A 13,194-nucleotide genomic window follows, 5' to 3' on the forward strand; every position below is an offset into this window, starting at 1 on the left:
ACTCTCTCTTCTACTTGTGTTTTATGAGTTGACATTTCCTAGAATGGTCTCTAATTCAGGCTTTAGAACTGAGCATTCTGTTAAGCACTTGGTTGAGCATCTGATAGAAAAGCTTGTGATGAAATGAAACAGGTGTTAAATTACTGTGAGTGAAAGGAGAGCAGGGTACGGGTATCTAGCATTTATTGGGAATGCTTACCAACTAGGAAGACACTGTCAAGGTCAGACAACCAAAAGGACCAAGAGAAGACTAGGCTAGACTTGGCCACCTGCTACTGATTACACAACTCTCATTAGAAAGGGGAAAGGAGGCCCACTAAGAGCTTCTTGATGATGAAAATAGGAGGTGCATTAAGAGAAATGCCTGTTATCCAGAGTATCAGACGCTGTGGCCTAAAAGAAACTACTGTGATTGACTGATGCTTTTCAAGTCTGAAGTGGATGGAAAATGATGGCTGCCTGGACCCCCCGATGAAGAAATTTTAATTATAAATGATTAAAAAAGAAATAACTTTATACTCCAGAAAATGTTCCCCGAAGAAGCCAGGTAAAAATAATAGGCTATTTTTCTCTATAGAAAAATGTAAGTAGAGGGATGGGAGTTCTGAAATGGGAATTAAACACAAGAGAACTTGCTGATGAAGACGTGTGTTGAATTGCTCTTAACGGCATACATGTTATATCTATCAATTGTTTAAGAGTCAAACTACTGATTATAAGGGAAAGTTAAACATTTAATCAAGGCCATGAAATAGACCATATGTGAATGTAACATTTTTAGTTCTACTATATTCAGATCATTCTACCAGCCTATGAAATTTATAATTTTGCTGAGCCACAAGCTTGATTTCTGAATTTGAGGTTGGAATGAAAGAGCAAGTTGCTTAATTAGGAAGTGATCTATCCAGTAAATAAGAGGTAATCTTTAAAAAGTTCTTGTTTTGTTTTGTTTTGTTTTCATTTTTGTTTGTTTTCCTTTTTTTATTTACATTATCTTTATTGAGAAATAATTCACATACCATAAAAGTCATGCCTTCAAAGTTACATTTCAGTGTTTCTAGTGTATTAGCAGAGTTGTTCAACAGTAACCATTCACCCCAGAAATGTCTCTAAGCATTTACTACTTTTGGACTTTTGACGTAAATGGAATCACACATTATGTAGTCTTTTGTGATTGGCTTCTTTTTCTTATCATAATGTTTTTAAGATTCATTCCTCCTGTAGCTTGCATTAGTATTTCATTCCCTTCTTTTGCTGAATAATATTCCATTGAATGGAACTACTCCATTTTGCTTACTCATTCATTAGTCGATGAACATTTTGGGTTGTTTTCACTCTTTGGCTATTATGAATAATGCTGCTTTGAACATTTGCATGAAAGTTTTGTATGGATATTTGTTTTCATTTCTCTTGAGGAGATATTTAGTAAAATTTTTGGGTAATGTGGTAACTCTATGTTTAGCATTTTGAGAAACTGTTAAACTATTTTCCAAAGAGATTGCATCACTCTGTATTTTCATCAGCAATATGAGTATTCTGATATCATCTGCATTGTTTTTATTTTTAATTTGCCAGGAGCCCTGGTGAAAATAGGCAGGAAGTAACATAAATATTTGAAGTAGAATATGTGAATTACTTGAGTTTTATTTCATGTTAATCTTATCTTTCATTAACATAGATAATTACATTTAGTTGGAGGGAATAGAATGATTCCACCTTTCTATTTAGGCATTTCTTAGAGATGACAACTAGTAGGAAGGGGAAGACTTTTGTCATGAAGCTGCATTTCCATAGTGAGTATCAAAGTTTAGTTCAAGAGAGAATTAAAGAAAATTGCACTAGTTTATTTTGTCCTCTTAGTTTCAAGAAAGCTCACTGTTTCTTAAAAAGAAAAGAATCAGATTATTTTTGTTGCTGAGGAAAGTTAAGATACAATTTTGAGTAACATGTTATCTAGGAATTTTCCTCAAACTGTTGTGTGAGAATGATCAATTCCAGGTCATCAGGGTGAAAGTTATTTTTACTGCAGTGGCAGTTTGGATGTCACAGTTTTGCAGAGGGTATACTCAAAAGTCTCTTTGAGAGCTTTGGAAACTGCAAACCTAAATTTAAATCCTTCTAAAAACTAAGGATATTACAGGTCCCAGAGTGGGACTCATTGAAGTTAGCAAGAAAGGACCTGGTTTTGGGAAACAAAGACCAGAACTGTGAATTTGGACCCATGGTAGCGCCTAATGGTGGCTCTGAAGCTGCAAGGAATCTTGGAGCACAGATTTGTGTTCTTTGATGTCTATAAGCAGGGCAAGTCTTTTCATTCAGCAGTATATCAGCGTTTGTGTCCTCCCCTTTGAGGCATCTGGCACTGAGGCCGTCTCTAAGTTTAGAAGCTGCAGAGACAAGAGGATAGTATCCTTTCCCCGTTTGCCCCACTCTCCACAGGCATTTGCGGGATAGACAAATGAATAAATGTGAAACCCTCCTTCTGAATCAATAATGGTAAAGGAAGGAGCAATTAAGAGGTAGATCAATAGCTGAAACGAAATGAGAATAGCTGGAACGAATTTCTCTTTACCTTGGAAAAATGTCTTACATTAAGACAAACTGTTTTTTCCTTTTCTGCTTCGGGTTTTTATCCTTTACACTGAAACAAGGTAAGAATTTGAGTCACTGTATCTCAGTTATGCTACATTTTCTTTGCTCTAAATCTTGTAGTGGGATTTTTCTTTCATTGTATCTTATTTTTGATTTTTTTAATTCAGTGATTGGCTTTACAAGTGGTCAGGCATTCCTAGGTATAGACCGTCTTGCAGTGTGTACTCCTCCGAGTCTGCAAAAATCATGCTTTTCCTGATTCAAAGATTTAAATAAATGGATCAGAAGCCTTAATATTAAGATGGCATACTACCCAAATGGCTGTACAGATTCAATCTGTAGAAAGGGATAGCAATCCTTAGCGAAATTTTAGCTGCCTTTTTCACAGACATTGACAAGCTGATTCTAAAAGTCATATGAATATACAAGGGACCCAGAAAAGTCAAAACAATCTTTTAAAAAGCACAAAATTGGAAAACCAACACTTCCCCATTTCAAAACTTATTACAATAAAGCTACAGATAATTTAAAAATGACCTTCTATGGAGACATAGAACAAAGTTTTCTGATCTTGGTAGATTTCAAGACAATTTCAAAGCCTTGAATTTTTAAACAAGACTGAAACTCATTTAAAAAAGCTGAGACATTCTTAAGGGAGAATGATAAAATTTCCCAACTAAGGACTATAAGATTGAAGACTTCAGTTCTATATTATGGCCACCAGAGGAGAGAAGGAAGAAGAGAGAGGGAAAATGAAGATGGGGAGAGATGCAAGCAGACTGTTCTCCCCTAAAATGAAGAGAAGGATAAAAAATGGCTCATCTAGGGAGAGACAGGAGAAAATGAGAGATGGGAGGGAGGATTTAGCAGAAATGTGCTCAAGTGTTACTGTGCTTTTTAACCATCCTAATAAACAATACAGTATGAGGGAAGGTTTTTTTTTTTAACCTGTACCTCTTGTGAAGGATGGGATGACCATTCTATCCACCCTCCCTGCATCCTTTTAAAATACCACTTGCTGCCCTTTTGGTTGACACTTTTTTTTTTTTCTGTCCATGAGAAAGTGACTAATCTTTGAAGAAATGTCTGTCCTCTCTAGCTATCTCAAATAGTATTCATAACTTGACTGGGAAATATTTTTCCTATTCTTATCTAATAAAGTTTTTATTTATTTTCTCCAATTCTGGTCGCTTAACACCTACGCAAGGCATGTGTTAGGTATTAGAAATATACTTTTCAACTTAGCTGTTGGATCATTTAATTTAAATTTAACACAAAAGCTGCCTGGTTGGCTCACTGCTGGTTTCAGGAGATATCTGGTTATCTAGATTACCTGGCTATTGGAGAGTTAGTCCTATTGATGTGCTGAGTAAGATGATGCTTGTAAGAGTCTTTCTCATTGTCTTGCACATGGCAGGTGCTCAGTGGTTATTTGTTTTCTTCCTTAATAGTGAAGTTGAAATGGAAGTGTTGTTAAATGGCAAAATTACAATCTAAAATGAAATGAGTTAACTAAGGCTCTGAGTTTCTTTCTGAGTAAATTTCATGTTCGTATACACAGATAGCCTAGTTAGGATCCAACTAAAATTAAATATTCAAAAAATTTCGCAACACTAATTTAATTTAATGTTTCATATTTGCATCCATGGCTTACCACACTTTATATTTTCTCTATTTTAAAATGTCCCTTAGGTATCAATAGCAAGTGTTTTAGGTATAAAATACAGTTCCTTCTGATCTGAAGACCAACCTGTGTCTTTGCAGTCTTGTGGGATCCTCCATAATAGAACAAATCATTTCAGGTTATTCTGGAAAGTTACAAAATGTTATTACAGCTGTGAAGACCTATGATGATCTCATTCACTTGCTAATTTATCCAATTGATATTTATTGAGCACTTATGTCTGGCTGTACCCACTCTGGCATTCCAAAGTGATGAACACAGGCTACCTTCCTCCCTTCACAGAGTTTTGTTTTGTTTTTTTTTCTTGTGATGGTAAATTAGTTGAGCAATTCTGACTCCCTTCTAAGCCTGTCTTAGGTACCATAGTTTTGAAGGATTTATTTTAAACAACAGTCATGCCATTGAAGGGAGCCAGGTGAAGCTGCTCTGAAAGAGAGAGGTCTTGAAGATCTCTGTCTTCCTCTTCTTAAAGACTGTCATACTTACATCTCCTAAAAAGACTGTAGGCAAGATTCTTAAAACATAGGCTGATAAGAAGTTAAACCAAAAGACTTCTAAGGCGTCTTTCATACCTAGGATTTGGTGAATTGGTGATAAACCAAGGAAGAGGGATCTCCCCAAAATGATCCCAGAAAAACACAGAAACCCCCCTAAAAAAGTGCCACTTAATTCTATGTAAGTGTACTGAGCTCTAAGGAGCAGGCAGCTATGGGTTCTGTCTATCACACTATTGGCCCTCGTTCATCCTTTACCATTTTGAGCAAAGAAAGTCTGGAGACTAACAGAAAAGTATTATGGAGCATTTATTGATCTCTGCTTCTCACTGTGAACTGAAGCTAGAGACTTGTTAAGCTAAATGAGCTCAACTGAGACTGCAGCTGTCAACATTTATGCAGAACCTGCATGTTTACATCTGGGTCTGCAGCGGTTTTCTTCTGACCAGGCATAAACATTGTACATGGACAGTTTTGACCTGGGTAGTTACTTAAAAGATTAAGTATGACCTTTTTTTTTTTAAAGTGAATATATCAAGTTGTGTTATTTGCATTTCAGAAATAAATATGTTTAGAATGTATTATTACAAAGTGTTTTTCTACTTCACATTTGGTAGCATTTCCTCATGATCAGTAAGTATAATTATAACTTCCTGCTTTGCTGAGTGGGCAGTGTTAATTTCACTTCAGTGTCCTCTGTGGTTGTAGGGAACGTTATAGGGCAGTGGTTTTCAAAGTGTGGTCTTGAGACCAAGAGCATTAGCCTCGCCTAGGGACTTGTTAGAAATTCCCCCTGCTCCCGGTGGTTCTGATGCATACTCAAACTTGAGATCCCTGTAGTAGGAAGATGAGCCTTAGATCAGTAATTTTATTATTCTGAGATTCCGACACATCCTTTGGAGGCATTGGGGTGAATCACTGGGCTAGATGAGTGAAACTTTCTGGGAGATGGTCAGTTATGTTGGAGTCATGCCTGACCCTGTGACCTTTTTAGGATACTGGTTAATCAAGATTTGTAAAGTTCTGTTGTCTTTGCATTTACTACAGATGTACTGATGACTCCAACCACTACTACGAGTTAGACAGAAATAGGAGAAGATGAACGTTGTTTTACAATCTTGGGCAAGCTTCTGGTTGCAGACCTTTCCTAGAAAAGTAAAATGTTCTTCTCTTTTCTGAAATAAAGGCTTTAGTCTTACTGTACAATGCCTTGCACTTGGGATTTCTCAAAGGGAAGCCACCCATTGACAGTCATTGAGAAAAGACATTGCAGTGGTTGGGGTGCTCATGTGGACTTTGAAGCTAGGCTACCTGGGTACAAATCCTGGCTTGGCTACTTGCTGTGTGTGTGACCTTAGGAAAGTTCCTTTACTTCTCTTGGTCAGTTTCTTCGTTTGTAAATCGGGCTGATAATCATGTCTACCTTTTACTAAGTTTGAAGCATGTAGTGAGTTAATACATGTTGAATTCCTGACGCTTGATAAATACTCAATAAATGTTAGATATTACTATTATGACTATTGTGTATGTATATGACATATTGTGTAGTTGTATGACTACAGCTGTGAAGATAACTTATTAGAACAATAAGTGAGACTGGGAAATATATATAATCTGTCAGATAGAGACTAACTATAGAGTCAGACACACACAGGTTTGATTTCTTTGCATGCATCTTATGGCAAGTAATTTAGCCACTCCTGAGCCTCGATTTTCTTATCTGTAAGATGGAGATAGTGCTTTCTGCTTTACAGGACCGTTGGGAGCAGAAACAAGAACGTTTTGGAAGAGGCTGGTATACTCAATACAAAATGGTATCATTCTTTTTATTGCTGCTTGCTTTTTTCAAACTGAATTTTAAATAGCAACTTCCCTTTCCTATGGAAATCCAGGGAGTCTGATTTAGACGAAATGTGTATATGCTGTGGAATGTCCCATATGCCACTTTGCTATTAGAATATGACTCATTATTTCTAAACTTAGTGTTGCTTTATTTGTATGCTATTTGCTTTTCTCAGAAATCCCTATGTTCAGATCAATCATAAACTTTAGATAATAAAGGAAAGTAACCTCAATTTAGTGCTTTTTTTGAAGCCACCACAAGTCACTCAAATAAGGTGTCTGACCAAGCAGTGACATAAAAAGGAGTAATATTTTGGTAAGCAACTGTGGCATTTTACATTTGTACAAAGCTCTTCTTTTACAAGGGTTTTTAAATTTTATTATCCTTTCTATTGAGGTATAGTTTACATATGGTGAAAGGTATAGCTCTTAAGTGTGCATTCAATCATTCTTGACTAATGTGTAGACTTCTGTCAAGGTATAGAGCATTTCCATCACCCTGGAAAGTTTCCCCATGCCCCTTCTCAGTCAGTTCCTCATGTAACCACTATCCTATTTCCTATCACTGTTGGTTAGCTTTTCTTGCTAGAACACTTCATATAAATTGAATGATGCAGTCTTTTATGTCTGTCTTTTCTCCCCTTAGTATAATGTTTTTGAGAGTTGTCTCAGTTGTTGCACATATAGTTTGTTCTTTTTGGTTGCTAAATACTATTCTATTGTATGAATGCGTCTCAGTCTGTTTGTCCCCTTTCCTGTTGAGGAACACCTAGGCTACTTCCATTAGTTCTTTTCATCATCAATGTAATGACATAAAAGAAGCAGAAGGTTCTATTATCTCCATTTTCCAGACTTGAAAGCTGGGGCTCAGAGAAATGAGACAATGGAAGTTCCCACTGCTGGCAAATGATGAATTCGAGAGGAGAATCTGGTCTGCTAGTTTCAGAGCCTCTGTTTTCCTTCCATTTTTACGAGGCCACTTTGCTTCTGGCATTTACCAGGAGTTCTGCCCTCTCTGACTCCAGGGTTCTATTGAACTCTGCCTTCTCTTTGAGAAAGACCCAAAACATCAAAATTCAGGAATTCAGCCCTACTCTGAGGTAGCTTTTGGTAAAGCCTTGGTTTCTCAGGTGGAGTGAATGGATTTCTGAAGCTGGCCCAAGGGTGAACCAGAGCGGGGATCTGGGCGACACTGGGTTAGATCATATATCTTTAGATCTGTTCTAAAGATATTCCGAAGATGCTGTAGGAGAGAAGCTTTGTCTTCCAAAGTGCAAAGGGAAACAGGATGGACATGGAGGACAGGCTTCTGTTACATCCCATCTCAGCCACACATGAGCTGTGGGAGCTCAGGCAACTCCCTCTGGAAGATTTCTCCATCTGAGTCTGTTTCTCCCTCTGGAAAGTGGTAGTTTAATTCTTCCCTCCTGGATTCCAGTGAGGAAGTTCCTGACACCGACCTGCTCGTTCTGTGCTGTTAAGAGTGGGCTTCAGGGAGCATGACAATGTGCTGTTGACCTGCTGTGGGATTTCCACTGTGTGGAAAACTAGCCCTCCCCTTTGTCTCTGAAGACACTAATTCATAATTTTTAGACTGTGAATAGAGACAAGAGAGTTCATTTATCAATAGAGTCCTCACAAAAATAAAGCAAGGGAGGGGCCCCGAGGGACTCGTTTGCCTTGAGAGCTGGGGAAGTGAATACAGCTAAATGTGTCCTGTGAAGACACTCTTTTCTCATCCCTTCTCAAGAAGGATGCAGCCTCTTTAGGAGGATACCCCTTGTTCAGAATGCTGATTGGGCTGTGCCGGGAAAGAAGGCCTGTAGGAAAAATAAAAGGAGAAAGCATTTTACCACCAGGCTCCCATCATCCATTCCTGCCCTGTTAGGGATTTAGTAACGTCTCTGGGCCTCAGTCTTTCCATCTGTGACCCTTAAATAGCGCTCTGACACACACCTCAGGATGGATGTGAAATTGGGTGAGTTCAGTTTTCTAATAGTTTACAGGGATATAAAGTTTTTGGTTAAAATATAGTATTTACATACTGAATACTACGTAGTTTGAGGTCAAGTGTGCCGTCTAAGAAAACCTTACAATCTCTGAGAAGATTTGATATGTGATGACTTAATAGTAGGATACATTGAACTGCGGTCAAAGCAAAAATTAGGAGGACTCTTACAAGAACCTAGGGTTAGATGATTCCCTTGGTTACTAAGAGTTTTGGAAGGAAATGTCAAACAGTTCATGACATTATTGAACTTGTCTTCAACCGAGATTGAAAAAAGCTGATCGCAAGTGTCTCAACGAGTACTCGCTGCTCTGCACACCAGCCTTGCTTCCTAGCATTTACCTTAATGTTTCCCAGGTTCCCAAGGAAAGGACACACTTCTGCAGGCTCTGCGTGTGCTTAGAGGGGGAAAAACAATCGAAGTAGTCTAGAAATAAGAGCACTTGCAAAGTTTTTATGCAGGAAACTGAATACTAGGCTTCCTTTATGGCTTTCATTTTAAATTGGCATTTAAACACAGTCATTCTGCTGACTCAGCTTTATAATGGAACAGATCCCTTATGTGTGGGAGAAAGAAGGAATGAATATGCCTCAAATGTGGGGTGCCTCTTTACGTGAAGAACATTTGAGAGGAAAGAGATGACCATTAGACAAAGTTGAAATAAGTTACAAGGGCTAAGAGTAGGGTAGAGAAAAAGACATCCCACGCAGTGGAGGTTTATGTGACAATTGTTTGGTTTGGGCTTTTTGCTGGAGAACATTTTCTTTCAGAGTTTACATTATTTAATGTGTTACTTTCAAGTGTTTTGCATAATTTGCAGATTTATTTATATATCTGTCTCCCTTCTAGGCATAAAGAAAAAGACACTGAATTTCAGATGATGACTGGACATCCTATTTTAGCCACTTCTTTAAAAGGTAACATTTATTGAGTGCTTTTTTGTGTGCCAGGCACTGAAATAATTACTTTTATATATATTGCTTTATTTGACTCTCATAATGATCATATAAGAAAAGTATTATAATAATAATAATGTAATAATAGTGTATTTATTATTATTACATTATTATTATGTCAGAGATGAGGAAACCAAGGCAAGAAGTTGTCAAGTTTAGGCAATTATAAGTAGCAGATGTCAAAGACAGAGCATTTGACTATGGCTTTATACTCTATTGAACTTTACCCTGTATTGAATTTCTTGATGGTGAAAGTCCCATCTCTTCCCTCTTGGTACCTTGGTACCTTGAGCACTCAGTTCTGTGTCTTTAATACAATGTTTGTTGAATGATTTACAGAACCCAAACATCTTTAAAGGGACTTTTGCAAAACTACTTGTATCCTTAGATCTTTTCCCCACCATGAACATAATCAAGAGGTGGACATATTCAGGGAAAATCTGGAATCCCATTTGGAAAGATTAGCTTTGAGATGTCAATTAGACACCCAAATGTGGATGTTGGTTAAATAATAGTATTTATGGGGCCAGAGCATAAGGGAGAAGTCAGGGCTGGAGACAAAAATATCATCATCTTCAGTGAATAGATGGCACTGAAAATCACGGGCCTGGATGAGATCTTTGATGGGCTAGGGGTTGGGGTGGAAGAGAAGAGAACTGAAGACTCAGCCCTGGGCTTCCATAACTAGCAGCTGGGCATAGAAGAAGACAAAGTGAGTTGGAACAGAAGAACGAGGAGTGAGGAACCATGGATGCTAAGAGAAGAAATTGATTTGGGAAGATGAATGTAGACAGCTATGTCCACATGCAGTTGGATGAGGACAAAGAACTGACCACTGGCTCTGGTGTGGTTGAAGGTCCTTGATGAGCGTTGTTTCATGGACACCATGGGGAAGAAAGATGATTAGAGTAGTGGGAGAGAGAATGGAAAGCAAGGATTAGTCAATCCTTTAGCGTTTTGCTGTAAAAAGGAGATAAGGGATGGGGTGAAGTTGGATGAAGATGTAAGGTCAAGGGAGAGATTTTTTTTAAAATAGGTGATATTAAGGTATATTTTATGCTCAAGGGAATGATCTAGTAGTAAGGGAGAAACTGAAGATGCAGGAGAGAATCACTGGAGTGATGTCCTTGAGGAGGCAAAGAGTGGAGGGGACCAGGTCTCCAATAGAGGAGTGGAGCTTCTCCCATATTCCAGGAGCAAAGGCAGAATATATGATGCTGATGATAACATTCCTTCTTTATGTTCATATTATTAAACTCTCAAGAGCTGATGGGGTTTGCTTATGCCAACTGATACAAGTTTATTCTTTTGAATAAATATATACACAAAGAATATTCAGTCAGAAGCTGATGTGAGCATAAGGTAAAATTTAATAGTCAAAGGTGATTTCATTATCAGACCCGCTTTTAATATGGAACTTTAAACTGCTTGCTATTTTCTACAGCTGTTATCTCAGATTAAAGGAAGAAATTTGCCCTAAAAGTAAGTGCGGCAAGATCTTTACTAAAATGGTAAAATGTGAAAGTTTTCAAATCAAGAAATGTGTCTTCTGATTTTGCTTAAAGAATTTAAGTCTTCATGGAAGCAAGAGGCATAATGGTATCTATAATCAACTGTTGTAACTTCTGTGTACTGAGAACCTCTCCTATTCCTGGCACTTTTCAAACATTCTTGCTGATCTTTACAACACAGCAAACAAAGTGGTTTTATTGTAGCTTGACAAGTGAGAGAACTGCTAGTGAGGTTCTGGAAGGTTTAATGATTTGCTGAAGGTCACCCAGCAGGTAAAGTGAGATTTAAATTAAAGCTCATTCGACATTCAGAGTTGCTTTCCCTCATACATTGTGTTGATATAGTAAATGTTTTAATGTAAGTAATATCCCTGTTTCACATGGGAAAAACATTTGGCTCAAAATACTCCTCTATTTTTCTTCTGGTCTAGTGCATAAATATGGCTAAAAGGAAGGAAGAAGGAAAATCTGGGTAAAACTAGAGAGGATGGTCTCATGAACTCTCGTATCCTGTGTTCTACCTTCAATAGATTGACTCCTGGCCAATCTTGTTTTATCTCTATCCAATCTGGTTTTCTCTCGCTTGACACTAGATTATTTTGAAGCAAATCCCAGACATCATATCATGTCATCCATTAGTCTACTTCTAAAAGATACAGATTATTTTTAAAATGTGACTTAAACAGTATTACTATATGTAAAAAATTAACAATAATTCCTTAGATTTGCTGAATATCCAGTCAGTCTTCCAGACACCCCAACTGTGTCATGAGTGATGTTATATTCAGCTTGCTCCATTCCAAGCAGGGGCTTTACAGTCTAGCTTGTTGAATGGTTTCTGAAGTTTCTGTTTCTACAGCCTTCTTTTTCCCTCCCCCTGGCAATTTGTTTGTTATTTGTCCTGTCCAGTTTCCACATTCTGGATTTTTGCTGATTGTATCACGGGGCTTTGGTTTAACATGTTTTTCTGACTTGATGTTTCTTGGAAATTGATGACTGCTTGATCAGATTCAGCAGTTTGAAAGCAGGCCATATACTATATATCTCAATATTTTAAAGGTCTAGACGAAACTAGTTTAAAGTTATAAACTAAGGCAGCTGGCCATTCCCACCCATCGTCCCTTTCCTGGAGCTGAAGGAGCCTCATGTTCCCGGGAGTCATCTCGCCCTAGAAGTACCTGAGTAATTGCCAGGATCCGCTGGGGCAGAGCAGGGTGGAGTCAGGGGTTGGGGCTGGGGCTCCTGGCTGAGACTCAGAAGGTCAAAGTCCCCTGGGAGCCGAGGGAGCAGGTCGCACTTCCCCATACCTTGCTTCTCTAACTCAGGATTTCCAGGCAGTTGAAACACCTCTCCAGATGATGCCTCTGAGTGGAGGGGTCTGGGGAGACCAATTGGCTGAGACCCTCCTTCTGTCAGTGCTCCGCTCTTCCCCCATGTGGGCCCTGCTGGCTGTTGCTCTCTTCCGTCCTTCCTCTGCTGCTTCTGCCCAGGGGATGGAGGCCTTCTTGGCCCTGGACCTCATGAAGAGGGTCTTTGTAAGTTGGGTGACTCTTCATCTGTTGCCTGCTGAAGATACACTGCTGTTGCACCCAAGCTGGGCCAGCCGCAGAATGTCCCAGAGATCAGTTGTAAGAGCTGCCCAACTCTGGGAAAATCATATGCCCACTTTACTTAAACGCCACAGAGGACAGATTTGAATACGTTTATGTTTTTGAATCCATCATTTTTGTCATCAAAAAGTCATACAGTTTGAACCAGATTTTCTCATTTCAGTTGAGGAGATACAAAGCCACTCTTACATCTTAGATTTTTCTGTGGTCACTATGGAGATGGCTTCCTTTGTGTTAAGTTTTACATAGACATTTTAGAGAGACAAAGAATTTGGGCGACTGGGTTCCTTAAAGATCTTTGATGGTGAGGGAAACCAAAAGCAGACGTTAGGGACAAACCTTGAATGTGAGCTGCTGATGTTTTAATTGGGACATGTCACTGGTTTGTGGACGGTGACAGGGGCTGGCTATGCTTTGCAGATAATGATGTCCGTCTTCACAACTGTTCTCCCTGCATATTTCCCATCGTCAGCACTGACACAGCATTCTGTTCATA

At 38.5% G+C, this 13,194-nt stretch overlaps 1 protein-coding gene across 4 annotated transcripts in view; it reads left to right on the forward strand.

The window, feature by feature from the left end:
• OTOL1 (otolin 1) overlaps nucleotides 1–13,194 on the forward strand; it is a 164,044-nt gene that overhangs the window by 80,266 nt on the left and 70,584 nt on the right. For 3 of the 4 annotated variants that reach the window (XM_072960243.1, XM_072960298.1, XM_072960367.1), the window contains one exon: nucleotides 9,471–9,538. The gene's annotated coding sequence lies outside the window, so the exon portion shown is untranslated. Of the gene's footprint in view, nucleotides 1–9,470; nucleotides 9,539–11,021; nucleotides 11,060–13,194 lie in introns of those variants that run through there. The other variant, XM_072960443.1, reaches the window with a different exon arrangement.

Source organism: Vicugna pacos, chromosome 1 (genome assembly GCF_048564905.1).
Source record: "Vicugna pacos chromosome 1, VicPac4, whole genome shotgun sequence".
Lineage (NCBI taxonomy): Eukaryota > Metazoa > Chordata > Mammalia > Artiodactyla > Camelidae > Vicugna > Vicugna pacos.